This window comes from Zootoca vivipara, chromosome 8 (assembly GCF_963506605.1).
Source record: "Zootoca vivipara chromosome 8, rZooViv1.1, whole genome shotgun sequence".
Lineage (NCBI taxonomy): Eukaryota > Metazoa > Chordata > Lepidosauria > Squamata > Lacertidae > Zootoca > Zootoca vivipara.
In genome coordinates, this window is record NC_083283.1 from 74,660,152 (window position 1) to 74,687,184 (window position 27,033).

The window sequence follows — 27,033 nt, forward strand, 5'->3', positions numbered from 1 at the left end:
CACTCAAAAACGGTGCCAAACTGTTGCAAAGACTCCCCTGATATGTTTGGCGGTGGATACAGAAGGGTTTTTATCGTAGGGAATAAAATCAGGCCTCGACAACTTAACCTGCGGAAAATCTTTTTTTTGAAAAAAATCCCTGACCGGCGGGTTAGAATTTCACCAAAAATCTGACGTTACCCGATTCACTCAAAAATGGTGCCAAACTGTTGCAAAGACTCTCCTGATACGTTTGGCGGTGGATACAGAAGGGTTTTTATCATAGGGAATAAAATCAGGCCTCGACACCTTAACCTGCGGAAAAACTATTTTTGGAAAAAATCCCTGACCGGCGGGTCAGAATTTCACCAAAAATCTGACGTTACCCGATTCACTCAAAAACGGTGCCAAACTGTTGCAAAGACTCCCCTGATACGTTTGGCGGTGGATACAGAAGGGTTTTTATCATAGGGAATAAAATCAGACCTCGACAACTTAACCTGCGGGAAATAAAAATTTTTGAAAAAAAAAACCTGACCGGCGGGTCAGAATTTCACCAAAAATCTGACGTTACCCGATTCACTCAAAAATGGTGCCAAACTGTTGCAAAGACTCTCCTGATACGTTTGGCCTCGACAAATTAACCTGCGGAAAAACTTTTTTTTGAAAAAAAATCCCTGACCGGCGGGTCAGAATTTCACCAAAAATCTGACGTTACCCGATTCACTCAAAAACGGTGCCAAACTGTTGCAAAGACTCCCCTGATACGTTTGGCGGTGGATGCGGAAGGGTTTTTATCGTAGGGAATAAAATCAGGCCTCGACAACTTAACCTGCGGAAAAACTTATATTTGAAAAAAATCCCTGACCGGCGGGTTAGAATTTCACCAAAAATCTGACGTTACCCGATTCACTCAAAAATGGTGCCAAACTGTTGCAAAGACTCTCCTGATACGTTTGGCGGTGGATACAGAAGGGTTTTTATCATAGGGAATAAAATCAGGCCTCGACACCTTAACCTGCGGAAAAACTATTTTTGGAAAAAATCCCTGACCGGCGGGTCAGAATTTCACCAAAAATCTGACGTTACCCGATTCACTCAAAAACGGTGCCAAACTGTTGCAAAGACTCCCCTGATACGTTTGGCGGTGGATACAGAAGGGTTTTTATCATAGGGAATAAAATCAGACCTCGACAACTTAACCTGCGGGAAATAAAAATTTTTGAAAAAAAAAACCTGACCGGCGGGTCAGATTTTCACCAAAAATCTGACGTTACCCGATTCACTCAAAAATGGTGCCAAACTGTTGCAAAGACTCTCCTGATACGTTTGGCCTCGACAAATTAACCTGCGGAAAAACTTTTTTTTGAAAAAAAATCCCTGACCGGCGGGTCAGAATTTCACCAAAAATCTGACGTTACCCGATTCACTCAAAAACGGTGCCAAACTGTTGCAAAGACTCCCCTGATACGTTTGGCGGTGGATGCGGAAGGGTTTTTATTATAGGGAATAAAATCAGGCCTCGACAACTTAACCTGCGGAGAAAACTTTTTTTTGAAAAAAATCCCTGACCGGCGGGTCAGAATTTCACCAAAAATCTGACGTTACCCGATTCACTCAAAAATGGGGCCAAACTGTTGCAAAGACTCTCCTGATACGTTTGGCGGTGGATACAGAAGGGTTTTTATCATAGGGAATAAAATCAGGCCTCGACAACTTAACCTGCGGAAAAACTTTTTTTTGAAAAAAATCCCTGACCGGCGGGTCAGAATTTCACCAAAAATCTGACGTTACCCGATTCACTCAAAAATGGTGCCAAACTGTTGCAAAGACTCTCCTGATACGTTTGGCCTCGACAAATTAACCTGCGGAAAAACTTTTTTTTGAAAAAAAATCCCTGACCGGCGGGTCAGAATTTCACCAAAAATCTGACGTTACCCGATTCACTCAAAAACGGTGCCAAACTGTTGCAAAGACTCCCCTGATACGTTTGGCGGTGGATGCGGAAGGGTTTTTATTATAGGGAATAAAATCAGGCCTCGACAACTTAACCTGCGGAGAAAACTTTTTTTTGAAAAAAATCCCTGACCGGCGGGTCAGAATTTCACCAAAAATCTGACGTTACCCGATTCACTCAAAAATGGGGCCAAACTGTTGCAAAGACTCTCCTGATACGTTTGGCGGTGGATACAGAAGGGTTTTTATCATAGGGAATAAAATCAGGCCTCGACAACTTAACCTGCGGAAAAACTTTTTTTTGAAAAAAATCCCTGACCGGCGGGTCAGAATTTCACCAAAAATCTGACGTTACCCGATTCACTCAAAAATGGTGCCAAACTGTTGCAAAGACTCTCCTGATACGTTTGGCCTCGACAAATTAACCTGCGGAAAAACTTTTTTTTGAAAAAAAATCCCTGACCGGCGGGTCAGAATTTCACCAAAAATCTGACGTTACCCGATTCACTCAAAAACGGTGCCAAACTGTTGCAAAGACTCCCCTGATACGTTTGGCGGTGGATGCGGAAGGGTTTTTATTATAGGGAATAAAATCAGGCCTCGACAACTTAACCTGCGGAGAAAACTTTTTTTTGAAAAAAATCCCTGACCGGCGGGTCAGAATTTCACCAAAAATCTGACGTTACCCGATTCACTCAAAAATGGGGCCAAACTGTTGCAAAGACTCTCCTGATACGTTTGGCGGTGGATACAGAAGGGTTTTTATCATAGGGAATAAAATCAGGCCTCGACAACTTAACCTGCGGAAAAACTTTTTTTTGAAAAAAATCCCTGACCGGCGGGTCAGAATTTCACCAAAAATCTGACGTTACCCGATTCACTCAAAAATGGTGCCAAACTGTTGCAAAGACTCCCCTGATACGTTCGGCGGTGGATACAGAAGGGTTTTTATCATAGGGAATAAAATCATGCCTCGACAACTTAACCTGGGGAAAAACTTTTTTTTGAAAAAAATCCCTGACCGGCGGGTCAGAATTTCACCAAAAATCTGACCTTACCCGATTCATTGAAAAACGGTGCCAAACTGTTGCAATGACTCCCCTGATACGTTTGGCGGTGGATAGAGAAGGGTTTTTATCATAGGGAATAAAATCAGGCCTCAACAACTTAACCTGCGGAAAAACTTTTTTTTGAAAAAAATCCCTGACCGGCGGGTCAGAATTTCACAAAAAATCTGACGTTACCCGATTAACTCAAAAATGGTGCCAAACTGTTGCAAAGACTCCTTTGATACGTTTGGCGGTGGATACAGAAGGGTTTTTATCAGAGGGAATAAAATCAGCCTCGACAACTTAACCTGTGGAAAAACTTTTTTCTGAAAAAAATCCCTGACCGGCAGGTCAGAATTTCACCAAAAATCTGACGTTACCCTATTCACTCAAAAATGGTGCCAAACTGTTGCAAAGACTCCCCTGATACGTTTGGCGGTGGATAGAGAAGGGTTTTTATCATAGGGAATAAAATCAGGCCTCGACAACTTAACATGCGGAAAAACTTTTTTTTGAAAAAAATCCCTGACTGGCGGGTCAGAATTTCACCAAAAATCTGACGTTACCCGATTCACTCAAAAACGGTGCCAAACCGTTGCAAAGACTCCCCTGATACGTTTGACGGTGGATACAGAAGGGTTTTTATCATAGGGAATAAAATCAGGCCTCGACAACTTAACCTGCGGAAAAACTTTTTTTTGAAAAAAGTCCCTGACCGGCGGGTCAGAATTTCACCAAAAATCTGACCTTACCCGATTCATTCAAAAACGGTGCCAAACTGTTGCAATTACTCCCCTGATACGTTTGGCGGTGGATAGAGAAGGGTTTTTATCATAGGGAATAAAATCAGGCCTCGACAACTCAACCTGCGGAAAAACTTCAAAAAAAAAAAATCCCTGACCGGCGGGTCAGAATTTCACCAAAAATCTGACGTTACCCGATTCACTCAAAAATGGTGCCAAACTGTTGCAAAGACTCCCCTGATACGTTTGGCGGTGGATACGGAAGGGTTTTTATCATAGGGAATAAAATCAGGCCTCGACAACTTAACCTGCGGAGAAAACTTTTTTTTGAAAAAAATCCCTGACCGGCGGGTCAGAATTTCACCAAAAATCTGACGTTACCCGATTCACTCAAAAATGGTGCCAAACTGTTGCAAAGACTCCCCTGATACGTTCGGCGGTGGATACAGAAGGGTTTTTATCATAGGGAATATAATCAGGCCTCGACAACTTAACCTGCGGAGAAAACTTTTTTTATGAAAAAAATCCCTGACCGGCGGGTCAGAATTTCACAAAAAATCTGACGTTACCGTATTCACTCAAAAATGGTGCCAAACTGTTGCAAAGACTCCCGTGATACGTTTGGCGGTGGATACAGAAGGGTTTTTATCAGAGGGAATAAAATCAGCCTCGACAACTTAACCTGTGGATAAACTTTTTTTTGAAAAAAATCCCTGACTGGCGGGTCAGAATTTCACCAAAAATCTGACGTTACCCGATTCACTCAAAAACGGTGCCAAACCGTTGCAAAGACTCCCCTGATACGTTTGACGGTGGATACAGAAGGGTTTTTATCATAGGGAATAAAATCATGCCTCGACAACTTAACCTGCGGAAAAACTTTTTTTTGAAAAAAATCCCTGACCGGCGGGTCAGAATTTCACCAAAAATCTGACGTTACCCGATTCACTCAAAAATGGTGCCAAACTGTTGCAAAGACTCTCCTGATACGTTTGGCCTCGACAAATTAACCTGCGGAAAAACTTTTTTTTGAAAAAAAATCCCTGACCGGCGGGTCAGAATTTCACCAAAAATCTGACGTTACCCGATTCACTCAAAAACGGTGCCAAACTGTTGCAAAGACTCCCCTGATACGTTTGGCGGTGGATGCGGAAGGGTTTTTATTATAGGGAATAAAATCAGGCCTCGACAACTTAACCTGCGGAGAAAACTTTTTTTTGAAAAAAATCCCTGACCGGCGGGTCAGAATTTCACCAAAAATCTGACGTTACCCGATTCACTCAAAAATGGGGCCAAACTGTTGCAAAGACTCTCCTGATACGTTTGGCGGTGGATACAGAAGGGTTTTTATCATAGGGAATAAAATCAGGCCTCGACAACTTAACCTGCGGAAAAACTTTTTTTTGAAAAAAATCCCTGACCGGCGGGTCAGAATTTCACCAAAAATCTGACGTTACCCGATTCACTCAAAAATGGTGCCAAACTGTTGCAAAGACTCCCCTGATACGTTCGGCGGTGGATACAGAAGGGTTTTTATCATAGGGAATAAAATCATGCCTCGACAACTTAACCTGGGGAAAAACTTTTTTTTGAAAAAAATCCCTGACCGGCGGGTCAGAATTTCACCAAAAATCTGACCTTACCCGATTCATTGAAAAACGGTGCCAAACTGTTGCAATGACTCCCCTGATACGTTTGGCGGTGGATAGAGAAGGGTTTTTATCATAGGGAATAAAATCAGGCCTCAACAACTTAACCTGCGGAAAAACTTTTTTTTGAAAAAAATCCCTGACCGGCGGGTCAGAATTTCACAAAAAATCTGACGTTACCCGATTCACTCAAAAATGGTGCCAAACTGTTGCAAAGACTCCTTTGATACGTTTGGCGGTGGATACAGAAGGGTTTTTATCAGAGGGAATAAAATCAGCCTCGACAACTTAACCTGTGGAAAAACTTTTTTCTGAAAAAAATCCCTGACCGGCAGGTCAGAATTTCACCAAAAATCTGACGTTACCCTATTCACTCAAAAATGGTGCCAAACTGTTGCAAAGACTCCCCTGATACGTTTGGCGGTGGATAGAGAAGGGTTTTTATCATAGGGAATAAAATCAGGCCTCGACAACTTAACATGCGGAAAAACTTTTTTTTGAAAAAAATCCCTGACTGGCGGGTCAGAATTTCACCAAAAATCTGACGTTACCCGATTCACTCAAAAACGGTGCCAAACCGTTGCAAAGACTCCCCTGATACGTTTGACGGTGGATACAGAAGGGTTTTTATCATAGGGAATAAAATCAGGCCTCGACAACTTAACCTGCGGAAAAACTTTTTTTTGAAAAAAGTCCCTGACCGGCGGGTCAGAATTTCACCAAAAATCTGACCTTACCCGATTCATTCAAAAACGGTGCCAAACTGTTGCAATTACTCCCCTGATACGTTTGGCGGTGGATAGAGAAGGGTTTTTATCATAGGGAATAAAATCAGGCCTCGACAACTCAACCTGCGGAAAAACTTCAAAAAAAAAAAATCCCTGACCGGCGGGTCAGAATTTCACCAAAAATCTGACGTTACCCGATTCACTCAAAAATGGTGCCAAACTGTTGCAAAGACTCCCCTGATACGTTTGGCGGTGGATACGGAAGGGTTTTTATCATAGGGAATAAAATCAGGCCTCGACAACTTAACCTGCGGAGAAAACTTTTTTTTGAAAAAAATCCCTGACCGGCGGGTCAGAATTTCACCAAAAATCTGACGTTACCCGATTCACTCAAAAATGGTGCCAAACTGTTGCAAAGACTCCCCTGATACGTTCGGCGGTGGATACAGAAGGGTTTTTATCATAGGGAATATAATCAGGCCTCGACAACTTAACCTGCGGAGAAAACTTTTTTTATGAAAAAAATCCCTGACCGGCGGGTCAGAATTTCACAAAAAATCTGACGTTACCGTATTCACTCAAAAATGGTGCCAAACTGTTGCAAAGACTCCCGTGATACGTTTGGCGGTGGATACAGAAGGGTTTTTATCAGAGGGAATAAAATCAGCCTCGACAACTTAACCTGTGGATAAACTTTTTTTTGAAAAAAATCCCTGACTGGCGGGTCAGAATTTCACCAAAAATCTGACGTTACCCGATTCACTCAAAAACGGTGCCAAACCGTTGCAAAGACTCCCCTGATACGTTTGACGGTGGATACAGAAGGGTTTTTATCATAGGGAATAAAATCATGCCTCGACAACTTAACCTGCGGAAAAACTTTTTTTTGAAAAAAATCCCTGACCGGCGGGTCAGAATTTCACCAAAAATCTGACGTTACCCGATTCACTCAAAAATGGTGCCAAACTGTTGCAAAGACTCCCCTGATACGTTTGGCGGTGGATACGGAAGGGTTTTTATCATAGGGAATAAAATCAGGCCTCGACAACTTAACCTGCGGAGAAAACTTTTTTTTGAAAAAAATCCCTGACCGGCGGGTCAGAATTTCACCAAAAATCTGACGTTACCCGATTCACTCAAAAATGGTGCCAAACTGTTGCAAAGACTCCCCTGATACCTTCGGCGGTGGATACAGAAGGGTTTTTATCATAGGGAATAAAATCAGGCCTCGACAACTTAACCTGCGGAGAAAACTTTTTTTTGAAAAAAATCCCTGACCGGCGGGTCAGAATTTCACCAAAAATCTGACCTTACCCGATTCATTGAAAAACGGTGCCAAACTGTTGCAATGACTCCCCTGATACGTTTGGCGGTGGATAGAGAAGGGTTTTTATCATAGGGAATAAAATCAGGCCTCAACAACTTAACCTGCGGAAAAACTTTTTTTTGAAAAAAATCCCTGACCGGCGGGTCAGAATTTCACAAAAAATCTGACGTTACCCGATTCACTCAAAAATGGTGCCAAACTGTTGCAAAGACTCCTTTGATACGTTTGGCGGTGGATACAGAAGGGTTTTTATCAGAGGGAATAAAATCAGCCTCGACAACTTAACCTGTGGAAAAACTTTTTTCTGAAAAAAATCCCTGACCGGCAGGTCAGAATTTCACCAAAAATCTGACGTTACCCTATTCACTCAAAAATGGTGCCAAACTGTTGCAAAGACTCCCCTGATACGTTTGGCGGTGGATAGAGAAGGGTTTTTATCATAGGGAATAAAATCAGGCCTCGACAACTTAACATGCGGAAAAACTTTTTTTTGAAAAAAATCCCTGACTGGCGGGTCAGAATTTCACCAAAAATCTGACGTTACCCGATTCACTCAAAAACGGTGCCAAACCGTTGCAAAGACTCCCCTGATACGTTTGACGGTGGATACAGAAGGGTTTTTATCATAGGGAATAAAATCAGGCCTCGACAACTTAACCTGCGGAAAAACTTTTTTTTGAAAAAAGTCCCTGACCGGCGGGTCAGAATTTCACCAAAAATCTGACCTTACCCGATTCATTCAAAAACGGTGCCAAACTGTTGCAATTACTCCCCTGATACGTTTGGCGGTGGATAGAGAAGGGTTTTTATCATAGGGAATAAAATCAGGCCTCGACAACTCAACCTGCGGAAAAACTTCAAAAAAAAAAAATCCCTGACCGGCGGGTCAGAATTTCACCAAAAATCTGACGTTACCCGATTCACTCAAAAATGGTGCCAAACTGTTGCAAAGACTCCCCTGATACGTTTGGCGGTGGATACGGAAGGGTTTTTATCATAGGGAATAAAATCAGGCCTCGACAACTTAACCTGCGGAGAAAACTTTTTTTTGAAAAAAATCCCTGACCGGCGGGTCAGAATTTCACCAAAAATCTGACGTTACCCGATTCACTCAAAAATGGTGCCAAACTGTTGCAAAGACTCCCCTGATACGTTCGGCGGTGGATACAGAAGGGTTTTTATCATAGGGAATATAATCAGGCCTCGACAACTTAACCTGCGGAGAAAACTTTTTTTATGAAAAAAATCCCTGACCGGCGGGTCAGAATTTCACAAAAAATCTGACGTTACCGTATTCACTCAAAAATGGTGCCAAACTGTTGCAAAGACTCCCGTGATACGTTTGGCGGTGGATACAGAAGGGTTTTTATCAGAGGGAATAAAATCAGCCTCGACAACTTAACCTGTGGATAAACTTTTTTTTGAAAAAAATCCCTGACTGGCGGGTCAGAATTTCACCAAAAATCTGACGTTACCCGATTCACTCAAAAACGGTGCCAAACCGTTGCAAAGACTCCCCTGATACGTTTGACGGTGGATACAGAAGGGTTTTTATCATAGGGAATAAAATCATGCCTCGACAACTTAACCTGCGGAAAAACTTTTTTTTGAAAAAAATCCCTGACCGGCGGGTCAGAATTTCACCAAAAATCTGACGTTACCCGATTCACTCAAAAATGGTGCCAAACTGTTGCAAAGACTCCCCTGATACGTTTGGCGGTGGATACGGAAGGGTTTTTATCATAGGGAATAAAATCAGGCCTCGACAACTTAACCTGCGGAGAAAACTTTTTTTTGAAAAAAATCCCTGACCGGCGGGTCAGAATTTCACCAAAAATCTGACGTTACCCGATTCACTCAAAAATGGTGCCAAACTGTTGCAAAGACTCCCCTGATACCTTCGGCGGTGGATACAGAAGGGTTTTTATCATAGGGAATAAAATCAGGCCTCGACAACTTAACCTGCGGAGAAAACTTTTTTTTGAAAAAAATCCCTGACCGGCGGGTCAGAATTTCACCAAAAATCTGACGTTACCCGATTCACTCAAAAACGGTGCCAAACTGTTGCAAAGACTCCCCTGATACGTTTGACGGTGGATACAGAAGGGTTTTTATCATAGGGAATAAAATCATGCCTCAACAACTTAACCTGCGGAAAAACTTTTTTTTGAAAAAAATCCCTGACCGGCGGGTCAGAATTTCACCAAAAATCTGACCTTACCCGATTCATTCAAAAACGGTGCCAAACTGTTGCAATGACTCCCCTGATACGTTTGGCGGTGGATAGAGAAGGCTTTTTATCATAGGGAATAAAATCAGGCCTCAACAACTTAACCTGCGGAAAAACTTTTTTTTTAAAAAAAATCCCTGACCGGCGGGTCAGAATTTCACAAAAAATCTGACGTTACCCTATTCACTCAAAAATGGTGCCAAACTGTTGCAAAGACTCTCCTGATACGTTTGGCGGTGGATACAGAAGGGTTTTTATCATAGGGAATAAAATCAGGCCTCAACAACTTAACCTGCGGAAAAACTTTTTTTTGAAAAAAATCCCTGACCGGCGGGTCAGAATTTCACCAAAAATCTGACGTTACCCGATTCACTCAAAAACGGTGCCAAACTATTGCAAAGAATCCCCTGATACGTTTGACGGTGGATACAGAAGGGTTTTTTATCATAGGGAATAAAATCAGGCCTCGACAACTTAACATACGGAAAAACTTTTTTTTGAAAAAAATCCCTGACCGGCGGGTCAGAATTTCACCAAAAATCTGACGTTACCCAATTCACTCAAAAACGGTGCCAAACTGTTGCAAAGACTCCCCTGATACGTTTGACGGTGGATACAGAAGGGTTTTTATCATAGGGAATAAAATCATGCCTCGACAACTAAACCTGCGGAAAAACTTTTTTTTGAAGAAAATCCCTGACCGGCGGGTCAGAATTTCACAAAAAATCTGACCTTACCCGATTCATTCAAAAACGGTGCCAAACTGTTGCAATGACTCCCCTGATACGTTTGGCGGTGGATAGAGAAGGGTTTTTATCATAGGGAATAAAATCAGGCCTCAACAACTTAACCTGCGGAAAATTTTTTTTAAAAAAAAAATCCCTGACCGGCGGGTCAGAATTTCACAAAAAATCTGACGTTACCCTATTCACTCAAAAATGGTGCCAAACTGTTGCAAAGACTCCCCTGATACGTTTGGCGGTGGATAGAGAAGGGTTTTTATCATAGGGAATAAAATCAGGCCTCAACAACTTAACCTGCGGAAAAACTTTTTTTTGAAAAAAATCCCTGACCGGCGGGTCAGAATTTCACCAAAAATCTGACGTTACCCTATTCACTCAAAAATGGTGCCAAACTGTTGCAAAGACTCCCCTGATACGTTTGGCGGTGGATACAGAAGGGTTTTTATCATAGGGAATAAAATCAGGCCTCGACAACTTAACCTGCGGAAAAACTTTTTTTTGAAAAAGATCCCTGACCGGAGGGGCAGAATTTCACCAAAAATCTGACGTTACCCGATTCACTCAAAAATGGTGCCAAACTGTTGCAAAGACTCCCCTGATACGTTTGGCGGTGGATACAGAAGGGTTTTTATCATAGGGAATAAAATCAGGCCTCAACAACTTAGCTGTGGAAAAATTTTTTTTTTGCAAAAAATCCCTGACCGGCGGGTCAGAATTTCACCAAAAAACTGACGTTACCCGATTCACTCCAAAACGGTGCCAAACTGTTGCAAAGACTCCCCTGATACGTTTGACGGTGGATACAGAAGGGTTTTTATCATAGGGAATAAAATCAGGCCTCGACAACTTAACCTGCGGGGAAAAAAATTTTTTGAAAAAAAAAACCTGACCGGCGGGTCAGAATTTCACCAAAAATCTGACGTTACCCGATTCACTCAAAAATGGTGCCAAACTGTTGCAAAGACTCTCCTGATACGTTTGGCGGTGGATACAGAAGGGTTTTTATCATAGGGAATAAAATCAGACCTCGACAACTTAACCTGCGGAAAAACTTTTTTTTAAAAAAATCCCTTACCGGCGGGTCAGAATTTCACCAAAAATCTGACGTTACCCGATTCACTCAAAAACGGTGCCAAACTGTTGCAAAGACTCCCCTGATACGTTTGACGGTGGATACAGAAGAGTTTTTATCATAGGGAATAAAATCAGGCCTCGACAACTTAACCTGCGGAAAAACTTTTTTTTGAAAAAAATCCCTGACCGGCGGGTCAGAATTTCACCAAAAATCTGACGTTACCTGATTCACTCAAAAACGGTGCCAAACTGTTGCAAAGACTCCCCTGATACGTTTGACGGTGGATACAGACGGGTTTTTCTCATAGGGAATAAAATCAGGCCTCGACAACTTAACCTGCGGAAAAACTTTTTTTTGAAAAAAATCCCTGACCGGCGGGTCAGAATTTCACCAAAAATCTGACGTTACCCGATTCACTCAAAAATGGTGCCAAACTGTTGCAAAGACTCCCCTGATACCTTCGGCGGTGGATACAGAAGGGTTTTTATCATAGGGAATAAAATCAGGCCTCGACAACTTAACCTGCGGAGAAAACTTTTTTTTGAAAAAAATCCCTGACCGGCGGGTCAGAATTTCACCAAAAATCTGACGTTACCCGATTCACTCAAAAATGGTGCCAAACTGTTGCAAAGACTCCCCTGAAACGTTTGGCGGTGGATACGGAAGGGTTTTTATCATAGGGAATAAAATCAGGCCTCGACAACTTAACATGCGGAAAAACTTTTTTTTGAAAAAAATCCCTGACCGGCGGGTCAGAATTTCACCAAAAATCTGACCTTACCCGATTCACTCAAAAACGGTGCCAAACTGTTGCAAAGACTCCCCTGATACGTTTGACGGTGGATACAGAAGGGTTTTTATCATAGGGAATAAAATCATGCCTCAACAACTTAACCTGCGGAAAAACTTTTTTTTGAAAAAAATCCCTGACCGGCGGGTCAGAATTTCACCAAAAATCTGACCTTACCCGATTCATTCAAAAACGGTGCCAAACTGTTGCAATGACTCCCCTGATACGTTTGGCGGTGGATAGAGAAGGCTTTTTATCATAGGGAATAAAATCAGGCCTCAACAACTTAACCTGCGGAAAAACTTTTTTTAAAAAAAAAATCCCTGACCGGCGGGTCAGAATTTCACAAAAAATCTGACGTTACCCTATTCACTCAAAAATGGTGCCAAACTGTTGCAAAGACTCTCCTGATACGTTTGGCGGTGGATACAGAAGGGTTTTTATCATAGGGAATAAAATCAGGCCTCAACAACTTAACCTGCGGAAAAACTTTTTTTTGAAAAAAATCCCTGACCGGCGGGTCAGAATTTCACCAAAAATCTGACGTTACCCGATTCACTCAAAAACGGTGCCAAACTATTGCAAAGAATCCCCTGATACGTTTGACGGTGGATACAGAAGGGTTTTTTATCATAGGGAATAAAATCAGGCCTCGACAACTTAACATACGGAAAAACTTTTTTTTGAAAAAAATCCCTGACCGGCGGGTCAGAATTTCACCAAAAATCTGACGTTACCCAATTCACTCAAAAACGGTGCCAAACTGTTGCAAAGACTCCCCTGATACGTTTGACGGTGGATACAGAAGGGTTTTTATCATAGGGAATAAAATCATGCCTCGACAACTAAACCTGCGGAAAAACTTTTTTTTGAAGAAAATCCCTGACCGGCGGGTCAGAATTTCACAAAAAATCTGACCTTACCCGATTCATTCAAAAACGGTGCCAAACTGTTGCAATGACTCCCCTGATACGTTTGGCGGTGGATAGAGAAGGGTTTTTATCATAGGGAATAAAATCAGGCCTCAACAACTTAACCTGCGGAAAATTTTTTTTTTTAAAAAAATCCCTGACCGGCGGGTCAGAATTTCACAAAAAATCTGACGTTACCCTATTCACTCAAAAATGGTGCCAAACTGTTGCAAAGACTCCCCTGATACGTTTGGCGGTGGATAGAGAAGGGTTTTTATCATAGGGAATAAAATCAGGCCTCAACAACTTAACCTGCGGAAAAACTTTTTTTTGAAAAAAATCCCTGACCGGCGGGTCAGAATTTCACCAAAAATCTGACGTTACCCTATTCACTCAAAAATGGTGCCAAACTGTTGCAAAGACTCCCCTGATACGTTTGGCGGTGGATACAGAAGGGTTTTTATCATAGGGAATAAAATCAGGCCTCGACAACTTAACCTGCGGAAAAACTTTTTTTTGAAAAAGATCCCTGACCGGAGGGGCAGAATTTCACCAAAAATCTGACGTTACCCGATTCACTCAAAAATGGTGCCAAACTGTTGCAAAGACTCCCCTGATACGTTTGGCGGTGGATACAGAAGGGTTTTTATCATAGGGAATAAAATCAGGCCTCAACAACTTAGCTGTGGAAAAATTTTTTTTTTGCAAAAAATCCCTGACCGGCGGGTCAGAATTTCACCAAAAAACTGACGTTACCCGATTCACTCCAAAACGGTGCCAAACTGTTGCAAAGACTCCCCTGATACGTTTGACGGTGGATACAGAAGGGTTTTTATCATAGGGAATAAAATCAGGCCTCGACAACTTAACCTGCGGGGAAAAAAATTTTTTGAAAAAAAAAACCTGACCGGCGGGTCAGAATTTCACCAAAAATCTGACGTTACCCGATTCACTCAAAAATGGTGCCAAACTGTTGCAAAGACTCTCCTGATACGTTTGGCGGTGGATACAGAAGGGTTTTTATCATAGGGAATAAAATCAGACCTCGACAACTTAACCTGCGGAAAAACTTTTTTTTAAAAAAATCCCTTACCGGCGGGTCAGAATTTCACCAAAAATCTGACGTTACCCGATTCACTCAAAAACGGTGCCAAACTGTTGCAAAGACTCCCCTGATACGTTTGACGGTGGATACAGAAGAGTTTTTATCATAGGGAATAAAATCAGGCCTCGACAACTTAACCTGCGGAAAAACTTTTTTTTGAAAAAAATCCCTGACCGGCGGGTCAGAATTTCACCAAAAATCTGACGTTACCTGATTCACTCAAAAACGGTGCCAAACTGTTGCAAAGACTCCCCTGATACGTTTGACGGTGGATACAGACGGGTTTTTCTCATAGGGAATAAAATCAGGCCTCGACAACTTAACCTGCGGAAAAACTTTTTTTTGAAAAAAAAAACCCTGACCAGCGGGTCAGAATTTCACCAAAAATCTGACGTTACCCGATTCACTCAAAAATGGTGCCAAACTGTTGCAAAGACTCTCCTGATATGTTTGGCGGTGGATACGGAAGGGTTTTTATCATAGGGAATCAAATCAGGCCTCGACAACTTAACCTGCGGAAAAGCTTTTTTTTGAAAAAAATCTTTGACCGGCGGGTCAGAATTTCACGGAAAAATCTGACATTACCTAATTCACTCAAAAATGTTGCCAAACTGTTGCAAAGACTCCCCTGATACGTTTGGCGGTGGATACGGAAGGGTTTTTATCATAGGGAATAAAATCAGGCCTCGACAACTTAACCTGCGGGAAAAAAAATTTTTTGAAAAAAAAATACCTGACCGGCGGGTCAGAATTTCACCAAAAATCTGACGTTACCCGATTCACTCAAAAATGGTGCCAAACTGTTGCAAAGACTCCCCTGATACGTTTGGCGGTGGATACGGAAGGGTTTTTATCATAGGGAATAAAATCAGGCCTCGACAAATTAACCTGCGGAAAAACTTTTTTTTGAAAAAAATCCCTGACCGGCCGGTCAGAATTTCACCAAAAATCTGACGTTACCCGATTCACTCAAAAACGGTGCCAAACTGTTGCAAAGACTCCCATGATACGTTTGGCGGTGGATACAGAAGGGTTTTTATCATAGGGAATAAAATCAGGCCTCGACAACTTAACCTGCGGAAAAAACTTTTTTTAGAAAAAAAACCCTGACCGGCGGGTCAGAGTTTCACCAAAAATCTGACATTACCCGTTTCACTCAAAAACGGTGCCAAACTGTTGCAAAGACTCCCCTGATACGTTTGGCGGTGGATACAGAAGGGTTTTTATCATAGGGAATAAAATCAGGCCTCGACAACTTAACCTGCGGGAAAAAAATTTTTTTGAAAAAAAAAACCTGACCGGCGGGTCAGAATTTCACCAAAAATCTGACGTTACCCGATTCACTCAAAAATGGTGCCAAACTGTTGCAAAGACTCTCCTGATACGTTTGGCGGTGGATACAGAAGGGTTTTTATCATAGGGAAGAAAATCAGGCCTCGACAAATTAACCTGCGGAAAAACTTTTTTTTGAAAAAAATCCCTGACCGGCGGGTCAGAATTTCACCAAAAATCTGACGTTACCCGATTCACTCAAAAATGGTGCCAAACTGTTGCAAAGACTCCCCTGATACGTTTGGCGGTGGATACGGAAGGGTTTTTATCATAGGGAATAAAATCAGGCCTCGACAACTTAACCTGCGGGAAAAAAAATTTTTTGAAAAAAAAAAACCTGACCGGCGGGTCAGAATTTCACCAAAAATCTGACGTTACCCGATTCACTCAAAAATGGTGCCAAACTGTTGCAAAGACTCCCCTGATACGTTTGGCGGTGGATACGGAAGGGTTTTTATCATAGGGAATAAAATCAGGCCTCGACAAATTAACCTGCGGAAAAACTTTTTTTTGAAAAAAATCCCTGACCGGCCGGTCAGAATTTCACCAAAAATCTGACGTTACCCGATTCACTCAAAAACGGTGCCAAACTGTTGCAAAGACTCCCATGATACGTTTGGCGGTGGATACAGAAGGGTTTTTATCATAGGGAATAAAATCAGGCCTCGACAACTTAACCTGCGGAAAAAACTTTTTTTAAAAAAAAAACCCTGACCGGCGGGTCAGAGTTTCACCAAAAATCTGACATTACCCGTTTCACTCAAAAACGGTGCCAAACTGTTGCAAAGACTCCCCTGATACGTTTGGCGGTGGATACAGAAGGGTTTTTATCATAGGGAATAAAATCAGGCCTCGACAACTTAACCTGCGGGGAAAAAAATTTTTTGAAAAAAAAAACCTGACCGGCGGGTCAGAATTTCACCAAAAATCTGACGTTACCCGATTCACTCAAAAATGGTGCCAAACTGTTGCAAAGACTCTCCTGATACGTTTGGCGGTGGATACAGAAGGGTTTTTATCATAGGGAAGAAAATCAGGCCTCGACAAATTAACCTGCGGAAAAACTTTTTTTTGAAAAAAATCCCTGACCGGCGGGTCAGAATTTCACCAAAAATCTGACGTTACCCGATTCACTCAAAAATGGTGCCAAACTGTTGCAAAGACTCCCCTGATACGTTTGGCGGTGGATACGGAAGGGTTTTTATCATAGGGAAGAAAATCAGGCCTCGACAACTTAACCTGCGGAAAAACTTTTTTTTGAAAAAAAAAGCCTGACCGGTGGGTCAGAATTTCACCAAAAATCTGACGTTACCCGATTCACTCAAAAATGGTGCCAAACTGTTGCAAAGACTCCCCTGATACGTTCGGCGGTGGATACGGAAGGGTTTTTATCATAGGGAATAAAATCAGACCTCGACAACTTAACCTGCGGGGGAAAAAAAATTTTTTTAAAAAAAAACCTGACCGGCGGGTCAGAATATCACCAAAAATCTGACGTTACCCGATTCACTCAAAAATGGTGCCAAACTGTTGAAAAGACTCTCCTGATACGTTTGGCGGTGGATACAGAAGGGTTTTTATCATAGGGAAGAAAATCAGGCCTCGACAAATTAACCTGCGGAAAAACTTTTTTTTGAAAAAAATCCCTGACCGGCGGGTCAGAATTTCACCAAAAATCTGACGTTACCCGATTCACTCAAAAACGGTGCCAAACTGTTGCAAAGACTCCCCTGATACGTTTGACGGTGGATACAGAAGGGTTTTTATCGTAGGGAATAAAATCAGGCCTCGACAACTTAACATGCGGAAAAACTTTTTTTTGAAAAAAATCCCTGACCGGCGGGTCAGAATTTCACCAAAAATCTGACGTTACCCGATTCACTCAAAAATGGTGCCAAACTGTTGCAAAGACATCCCTGATACGTTCGGCGGTGGATACGGAAGGGTTTTTATCATAGGGAATAAAATCAGGCCTCGACAACTTAACCTGCGGATAAACTTTTTTTTGAAAAAAATCCCTGACCGGCGGGTCAGAATTTCACCAAAAATCTGACGTTACCCGATTCACAAAAAAACGGTGCCAAACTGTTGCAAAGACTCCCCTGATACGTTTGACGGTGGATACAGACGGGTTTTTATCATAGGGAATAAAATCAGGCCTCGACAACTTAACCTGCGGAAAAACTTTTTTTTGAAAAAAAATCCCTGACCGGCGGGTCAGAATTTCACCAAAAATCTGACGTTACCCGATTCACTCAAAAATGGTGCCAAACTGTTGCAAAGACTCCCCTGATACGTTTGGCGTTGGATGCGGAAGGGTTTTTATCATAGGGAATAAAATCAGGCCTCGACAACTTAACCTGCGGAGAAAACTTTTTTTTGAAAAAAATCCCTGACCGGCGGGTCAGAATTTCACCAAAAATCTGACGTTACCCTATTCACTCAAAAACGGTGCCAAACTGTTGCAAAGACTCCCCTGATACGTTTGGCGGTGGATACAGAAGGGTTTTTATCATAGGGAATAAAATCAGGCCTCGACAACTTAACATGCGGGGAAAAAATTTTTTTGAAAAAAAAAACCTGACCGGCGGGTCAGAATTTCACCAAAAATCTGACGTTACCCGATTCACTCAAAAATGGTGCCAAACTGTTGCAAAGCCTCCCCTGATACATTTGGCGGTGGATACAGAAGGGTTTTTATCATAGGGAAGAAAATCAGGCCTCGACAAATTAACCTGCAGAAAAACTTTTTTTTGAAAAAAATCCCTGACCGGCGGGTCAGAATTTCACCAAAAATCTGACGTTACCCGATTCACTCAAAAACGGTGCCAAACTGTTGCAAAGACTCCCCTGATACGTTTGGCGGTGGATACAGAAGGGTTTTTATCATAGGGAATAAAATCAGACCTCGACAACTTAACCTCCGGAAAAAACTCTTTTTTGAAAAAAATCCCTGACCGGCGGGTCAGAATTTCACCAAAAATCTGACGTTACCCGATTCACTCAAAAATGGTGCCAAACTGTTGCAAAGACTCCCCTGATACGTTTGGCGGTGGATACGGAAGGGTTTTTATCATAGGGAATAAAATCAGGCCTCGACAACTTAACCTGCGGAAAAACTTTTTTTTGAAAAAAAACCCTGACCGGCGGGTCAGAATTTCACCAAAAATCTGACGTTACCCGATTCACTCAAAAACGGTGCCAAACTGTTGCAAAGCCTCTCCTGATACATTTGGCGGTGGATACAGAAGGGTTTTTATCATAGGGAAGAAAATCAGGCCTCGACAAATTAACCTGCGGAAAAACTTTTTTTTGAAAAAAATCCCTGACCGGCGGGTCAGAATTTCACCAAAAATCTGACGTTACCCGATTCACTCAAAAACAGTGCCAAACTGTTGCAAAGACTCCCCTGATACGTTTGGCGGTGGATACAGAAGGGTTTTTATCATAGGGAATAAAATCAGGCCTCGACAACTTAACCTCCGGAAAAAACTTTTTTTTGAAAAAAATCCCTGACCGGCGGGTCAGAATTTCACCAAAAATCTGACGTTACCCGATTCACTCAAAAATGGTGCCAAACTGTTGCAAAGACTCCCATGATACGTTTGGCGGTGGATACAGAAGGGTTTTTATCATACGGAATAAAATCAGGCCTCGACAACTTAACCTGCGGAAAAAACTTTTTTTTGAAAAAAAACCCTGACCGGCGGGTCAGAATTTCACCAAAAATCTGACGTTACCCGATTCACTCAAAAACGGTGCCAAACGGTTGCAAAGACTCCCCTGATACGTTTGACGGTGGATACAGAAGGGTTTTTATCGTAGGGAATAAAATCAGGCCTCGACAACTTAACATGCGGAAAAACTTTTTTTCGAAAAAAATCCCTGACCGGCGGGTCAGAATTTCACCAAAAATTTGACGTTACCCGATTCACTCAAAAATGGTGCCAAACTGTTGCAAAGACTCTCCTGATACGTTTGGCGGTGGATACAGAAGGGTTTTTATCATAGGGAATAAAATCAGGCCTCGACACCTTAACCTGCGGAAAAACTATTTTTGGAAAAAATCCCTGACCGGCGGGTCAGAATTTCACCAAAAATCTGACGTTACCCGATTCACTCAAAAATGGTGCCAAACTGTTGCAAAGACTCCCCTGATACGTTTGGCGGTGGATACGGAAGGGTTTTTATCATAGGGAATAAAATCAGGCCTCGACAACTTAACCTGCGAAAAAACTTTTTTTTGAAAAAAATCCCTGACCGGCGGGTCAGAATTTCACCAAAAATCTGACGTTACCCGATTCACTCAAAAACGGTGCCAAACTGTTGCAAAGACTCCCCTGATACGTTTGGCGGTGGATACAGAAGGGTTTTTATCATAGGGAATAAAATCAGGCCTCGACAACTTAACCTCCGGAAAAAACTTTTTTTTGAAAAAAAACCCTGACCGGCGGGTCAGAATTTCACCAAAAATCTGACGTTACCCGATTCACTCAAAAATGGTGCCAAACTGTTGCAAAGACTCCCCTGATACGTTTGGCGGTGGATACGGAAGGGTTTTTATCATAGGGAATAAAATCAGGCCTCGACAACTTAACCTGCGAAAAAACTTTTTTTTGAAAAAAAACCCTGACCGGCGGGTCAGAATTTCACCAAAAATCTGACGTTACCCGATTCACTCAAAAACGGTGCCAAACTGTTGCAAAGACTCCCATGATACGTTTGGCGGTGGATACAGAAGGGTTTTTATCATAGGGAATAAAATCAGGCCTCTACAACTTAACCTGCGGAAAAACTTTTTTTTGAAAAAAAACCCTGACCGGCGGGTCAGAATTTCACCAAAAATCTGACGTTACCCGATTCACTCAAAAACGGTGCCAAACTGTTGCAAAGCCTCTCCTGATACATTTGGCGGTGGATACAGAAGGGTTTTTATCATAGGGAATAAAATCAGGCCTCGACAACTTAACCTGCGGAAAAACTTTTTTTTGAAAAAAAACCCTGACCGGCGGGTCAGAATTTCACCAAAAATCTGACGTTACCCGATTCACTCAAAAACGGTGCCAAACTGTTGCAAAGCCTCTCCTGATACATTTGGCGGTGGATACAGAAGGGTTTTTATCATAGGGAAGAAAATCAGGCCTCGACAAATTAACCTGCGGAAAAACTTTTTTTTGAAAAAAATCCCTGACCGGCGGGTCAGAATTTCACCAAAAATCTGACGTTACCCGATTCACTCAAAAACAGTGCCAAACTGTTGCAAAGACTCCCCTGATACGTTTGGCGGTGGATACAGAAGGGTTTTTATCATAGGGAATAAAATCAGGCCTCGACAACTTAACCTCCGGAAAAAACTTTTTTTTGAAAAAAATCCCTGACCGGCGGGTCAGAATTTCACCAAAAATCTGACGTTACCCGATTCACTCAAAAATGGTGCCAAACTGTTGCAAAGACTCCCCTGATACGTTTGGCGGTGGATACAGAAGGGTTTTTATCATAGGGAATAAAATCAGGCCTCGACAACTTAACCTGCGAAAAAACTTTTTTTTGAAAAAAAACCCTGACCGGCGGGTCAGAATTTCACCAAAAATCTGACGTTACCCGATTCACTCAAAAACGGTGCCAAACTGTTGCAAAGACTCCCATGATACGTTTGGCGGTGGATACAGAAGGGTTTTTATCATACGGAATAAAATCAGGCCTCGACAACTTAACCTGCGGAAAAAACTTTTTTTTGAAAAAAAACCCTGACCGGCGGGTCAGAATTTCACCAAAAATCTGACGTTACCCGATTCACTCAAAAACGGTGCCAAACGGTTGCAAAGACTCCCCTGATATGTTTGACGGTGGATACAGAAGGGTTTTTATCGTAGGGAATAAAATCAGGCCTCGACAACTTAACATGCGGAAAAACTTTTTTTCGAAAAAAATCCCTGACCGGCGGGTCAGAATTTCACCAAAAATCTGACGTTACCCGATTCACTCAAAAATGGTGCCAAACTGTTGCAAAGACTCTCCTGATACGTTTGGCGGTGGATACAGAAGGGTTTTTATCATAGGGAATAAAATCAGGCCTCGACACCTTAACCTGCGGAAAAACTATTTTTGGAAAAAATCCCTGACCGGCGGGTCAGAATTTCACCAAAAATCTGACGTTACCCGATTCACTCAAAAATGGTGCCAAACTGTTGCAAAGACTCCCCTGATACGTTTGGCGGTGGATACGGAAGGGTTTTTATCATAGGGAATAAAATCAGGCCTCGACAACTTAACCTGCGAAAAAACTTTTTTTTGAAAAAAATCCCTGACCGGCGGGTCAGAATTTCACCAAAAATCTGACGTTACCCGATTCACTCAAAAACGGTGCCAAACTGTTGCAAAGACTCCCCTGATACGTTTGGCGGTGGATACGGAAGGGTTTTTATCATAGGGAATAAAATCAGGCCTCGACAACTTAACCTCCGGAAAAAACTTTTTTTTGAAAAAAAACCCTGACCGGCGGGTCAGAATTTCACCAAAAATCTGACGTTACCCGATTCACTCAAAAATGGTGCCAAACTGTTGCAAAGACTCCCCTGATACGTTTGGCGGTGGATACGGAAGGGTTTTTATCATAGGGAATAAAATCAGGCCTCGACAACTTAACCTGCGAAAAAACTTTTTTTTGAAAAAAAACCCTGACCGGCGGGTCAGAATTTCACCAAAAATCTGACGTTACCCGATTCACTCAAAAACGGTGCCAAACTGTTGCAAAGACTCCCATGATACGTTTGGCGGTGGATACAGAAGGGTTTTTATCATAGGGAATAAAATCAGGCCTCGACAACTTAACCTGCGGAAAAACTTTTTTTTGAAAAAAAACCCTGACCGGCGGGTCAGAATTTCACCAAAAATCTGACGTTACCCGATTCACTCAAAAACGGTGCCAAACTGTTGCAAAGCCTCTCCTGATACATTTGGCGGTGGATACAGAAGGGTTTTTATCATAGGGAATAAAATCAGGCCTCGACAACTTAACCTGCGGAAAAACTTTTTTTTGAAAAAAAACCCTGACCGGCGGGTCAGAATTTCACCAAAAATCTGACGTTACCCGATTCACTCAAAAACGGTGCCAAACTGTTGCAAAGCCTCTCCTGATACATTTGGCGGTGGATACAGAAGGGTTTTTATCATAGGGAAGAAAATCAGGCCTCGACAAATTAACCTGCGGAAAAACTTTTTTTTGAAAAAAATCCCTGACCGGCGGGTCAGAATTTCACCAAAAATCTGACGTTACCCGATTCACTCAAAAACAGTGCCAAACTGTTGCAAAGACTCCCCTGATACGTTTGGCGGTGGATACAGAAGGGTTTTTATCATAGGGAATAAAATCAGGCCTCGACAACTTAACCTCCGGAAAAAACTTTTTTTTGAAAAAAATCCCTGACCGGCGGGTCAGAATTTCACCAAAAATCTGACGTTACCCGATTCACTCAAAAATGGTGCCAAACTGTTGCAAAGACTCCCCTGATACGTTTGGCGGTGGATACGGAAGGGTTTTTATCATAGGGAATAAAATCAGGCCTCGACAACTTAACCTGCGAAAAAACTTTTTTTTGAAAAAAAACCCTGACCGGCGGGTCAGAATTTCACCAAAAATCTGACGTTACCCGATTCACTCAAAAACGGTGCCAAACTGTTGCAAAGACTCCCATGATACGTTTGGCGGTGGATACAGAAGGGTTTTTATCATACGGAATAAAATCAGGCCTCGACAACTTAACCTGCGGAAAAAACTTTTTTTTGAAAAAAAACCCTGACCGGCGGGTCAGAATTTCACCAAAAATCTGACGTTACCCGATTCACTCAAAAACGGTGCCAAACGGTTGCAAAGACTCCCCTGATACGTTTGACGGTGGATACAGAAGGGTTTTTATCGTAGGGAATAAAATCAGGCCTCGACAACTTAACATGCGGAAAAACGTTTTTTTGAAAAAAATCCCTGACCGGCGGGTCAGAATTTCACCAAAAATCTGACGTTACCCGATTCACTCAAAAACGGTGCCAAACTGTTGCAAAGACTCCCCTGATACGTTTGGTTGTGGATACAGAAGGGTTTTTATCATAGGGAATAAAATCAGGCCTCGACAACTTAACCTCCGGAAAAAACTTTTTTTTGAAAAAAATCCCTGACCGGCGGGTCAGAATTTCACAAAAAATCTGACGTTACCCGATTCACTCAAAAATGGTGCCAAACTGTTGCAAAGACTCCCCTGATACGTTTGGCGGTGGATACGGAAGGGTTTTTATCATAGGGAATAAAATCAGGCCTCGACAACTTAACCTGCGAAAAAACTTTTTTTTGAAAAAAATCCCTGACCGGCGGGTCAGAATTTCACCAAAAATCTGACGTTACCCGATTCACTCAAAAACGGTGCCAAACTGTTGCAAAGACTCCCATGATACGTTTGGCGGTGGATACAGAAGGGTTTTTATCATACGGAATAAAATCAGGCCTCGACAACTTAACCTGCGGAAAAAACTTTTTTTTGAAAAAAAACCCTGACCGGCGGGTCAGAATTTCACCAAAAATCTGACGTTACCCGATTCACTCAAAAACGGTGCCAAACGGTTGCAAAGACTCCCCTGATACGTTTGACGGTGGACACAGAAGGGTTTTTATCGTAGGGAATAAAATCAGGCCTCGGCAACTTAACATGCGGAAAAACTTTTTTTTGAAAAAAATCCCTGACCGGCGGGTCAGAATTTCACCAAAAATCTGACGTTACCCGATTCACTCAAAAATGGTGCCAAACTGTTGCAAAGACTCTCCTGATACGTTTGGCGGTGGATACAGAAGGGTTTTTATCATAGGGAATAAAATCAGGCCTCGACACCTTAACCTGCGGAAAAACTATTTTTGGAAAAAATCCCTGACCGGCGGGTCAGAATTTCACCAAAAATCTGACGTTACCCGATTCACTCAAAAATGGTGCCAAACTGTTGCAAAGACTCCCCTGATACGTTTGGCGGTGGATACAGAAGGGTTTTTATCGTAGGGAATAAAATCAGGCCTCGACAACTTAACATGCGGAAAAACTTTTTTTTGAAAAAAATCCCTGACCGGCGGGTCAGAATTTCACCAAAAATCTGACGTTACCCGATTCACTCAAAAATGGTGCCAAACTGTTGCAAAGACTCTCCTGATACGTTTGGCGGTGGATACAGAAGGGTTTTTATCATAGGGAATAAAATCAGGCCTCGACACCTTAACCTGCGGAAAAACTATTTTTGGAAAAAATCCCTGACCGGCGGGTCAGAATTTCACCAAAAATCTGACGTTACCCGATTCACTCAAAAATGGTGCCAAACTGTTGCAAAGACTCCCCTGATACGTTTGGTTGTGGATACAGAAGGGTTTTTATCATAGGGAATAAAATCAGGCCTTGACAACTTAACATGCGGAAAAACTTTTTTTTGAAAAAAATCCCTGACCGGCGGGTCAGAATTTCACCAAAAATCTGACGTTACCCGATTCACTCAAAAATGGTGCCAAACTGTTGCAAAGACTCTCCTGATACGTTTGGCGGTGGATACAGAAGGGTTTTTATCATAGGGAATAAAATCAGGCCTCGACACCTTAACCTGTGGAAAAACTATTTTTGGAAAAAATCCCTGACCGGCGGGTCAGAATTTCACCAAAAATCTGACGTTACCCGATTCACTCAAAAATGGTGCCAAACTGTTGCAAAGACTCCCCTGATACGTTTGGTTGTGGATACAGAAGGGTTTTTATCATAGGGAATAAAATCAGGCCTTGACAACTTAACCTGCGGAAAAAACTTTTTTTTGAAAAAAATCCCTGACCGGCGGGTCAGAATTTCACAAAAAATCTGACGTTACCCGATTCACTCAAAAATGGTGCCAAACTGTTGCAAAGACTCCCCTGATACGTTTGGCGGTGGATACGGAAGGGTTTTTATCATAGGGAATAAAATCAGGCCTCGACAACTTAACCTGCGGAAAAACTTTTTTTTGAAAAAAAACCCTGACCGGCGGGTCAGAATTTCACCAAAAATCTGACGTTACCCGATTCACTCAAAAACGGTGCCAAACTGTTGCAAAGACTCCCATGATACGTTTGGCGGTGGATACAGAAGGGTTTTTATCATACGGAATAAAATCAGGCCTCGACAACTTAACCTGCGGAAAAAACTTTTTTTTGAAAAAAAACCCTGACCGGCGGGTCAGAATTTCACCAAAAATCTGACGTTACCCGATTCACTCAAAAACGGTGCCAAACTGTTGCAAAGACTCCCCTGATACGTTTCACGGTGGATACAGAAGGGTTTTTATCGTAGGGAATAAAATCAGGCCTCGACAACTTAACATGCGGAAAAACTTTTTTTTGAAAAAAATCCCTGACCGGCGGGTCAGAATTTCACCAAAAATCTGACGTTACCCGATTCACTCAAAAATGGTGCCAAACTGTTGCAAAGACTCCCCTTATACGTTCGGCGGTGGATACGGAAGGGTTTTTATCATAGGGAATAAAATCAGGGCTCGACAACTTAACCTGCGGAAAAACTTTTTTTTGAAAAAAATCCCTGACCGGCGGGTCAGAATTTCACCAAAAATCTGACGTTACCCGATTCACTCAAAAATGGTGCCAAACTGTTGCAAAGACTCCCCTGATACGTTCGGCGGTGGATACGGAAGGGTTTTTATCATAGGGAATAAAATCAGGCCTCGACAACTTAACCTGCGGAGAAAACTTTTTTTTGAAAAAAATCCCTGACCGGCGGGTCAGAATTTCACCAAAAATCTGACGTTACCCTATTCACTCAAAAACGGTGCCAAACTGTTGCAAAGACTCCCCTGATACGTTTGACGGTGGATACAGACGGGTTTTTATCATAGGGAATAAAATCAGGCCTCGACAACTTAACCTGCGGAGAAAACTTTTTTTTGAAAAAAAAACCCTGACCGGCGGGTCAGAATTTCACCAAAAATCTGACGTTACCGGATTCACTCAAAAACGGTGCCAAACTGTTGCAAAGACTCCCCTGATACGTTTGACGGTGGATACAGACGGGTTTTTATCATAGGGAATAAAATCAGGCCTCGACAACTTAACCTGCGGAGAAAACTTTTTTTTGAAAAAAATCCCTGACCGGCGGGTCAGAATTTCACCAAAAATCTGACGTTACCCGATTCACTCAAAAATGGTGCCAAACTGTTGCAAAGACTCTCCTGATACGTTTGGCCTCGACAAATTAACCTGCGGAAAAACTTTTTTTTGAAAAAAATCCCTGACCGGCGGGTCAGAATTTCACCAAAAATCTGACGTTACCCGATTCACTCAAAAACGGTGCCAAACTGTTGCAAAGACTCCCCTGATACGTTTCACGGTGGATACAGAAGGGTTTTTATCGTA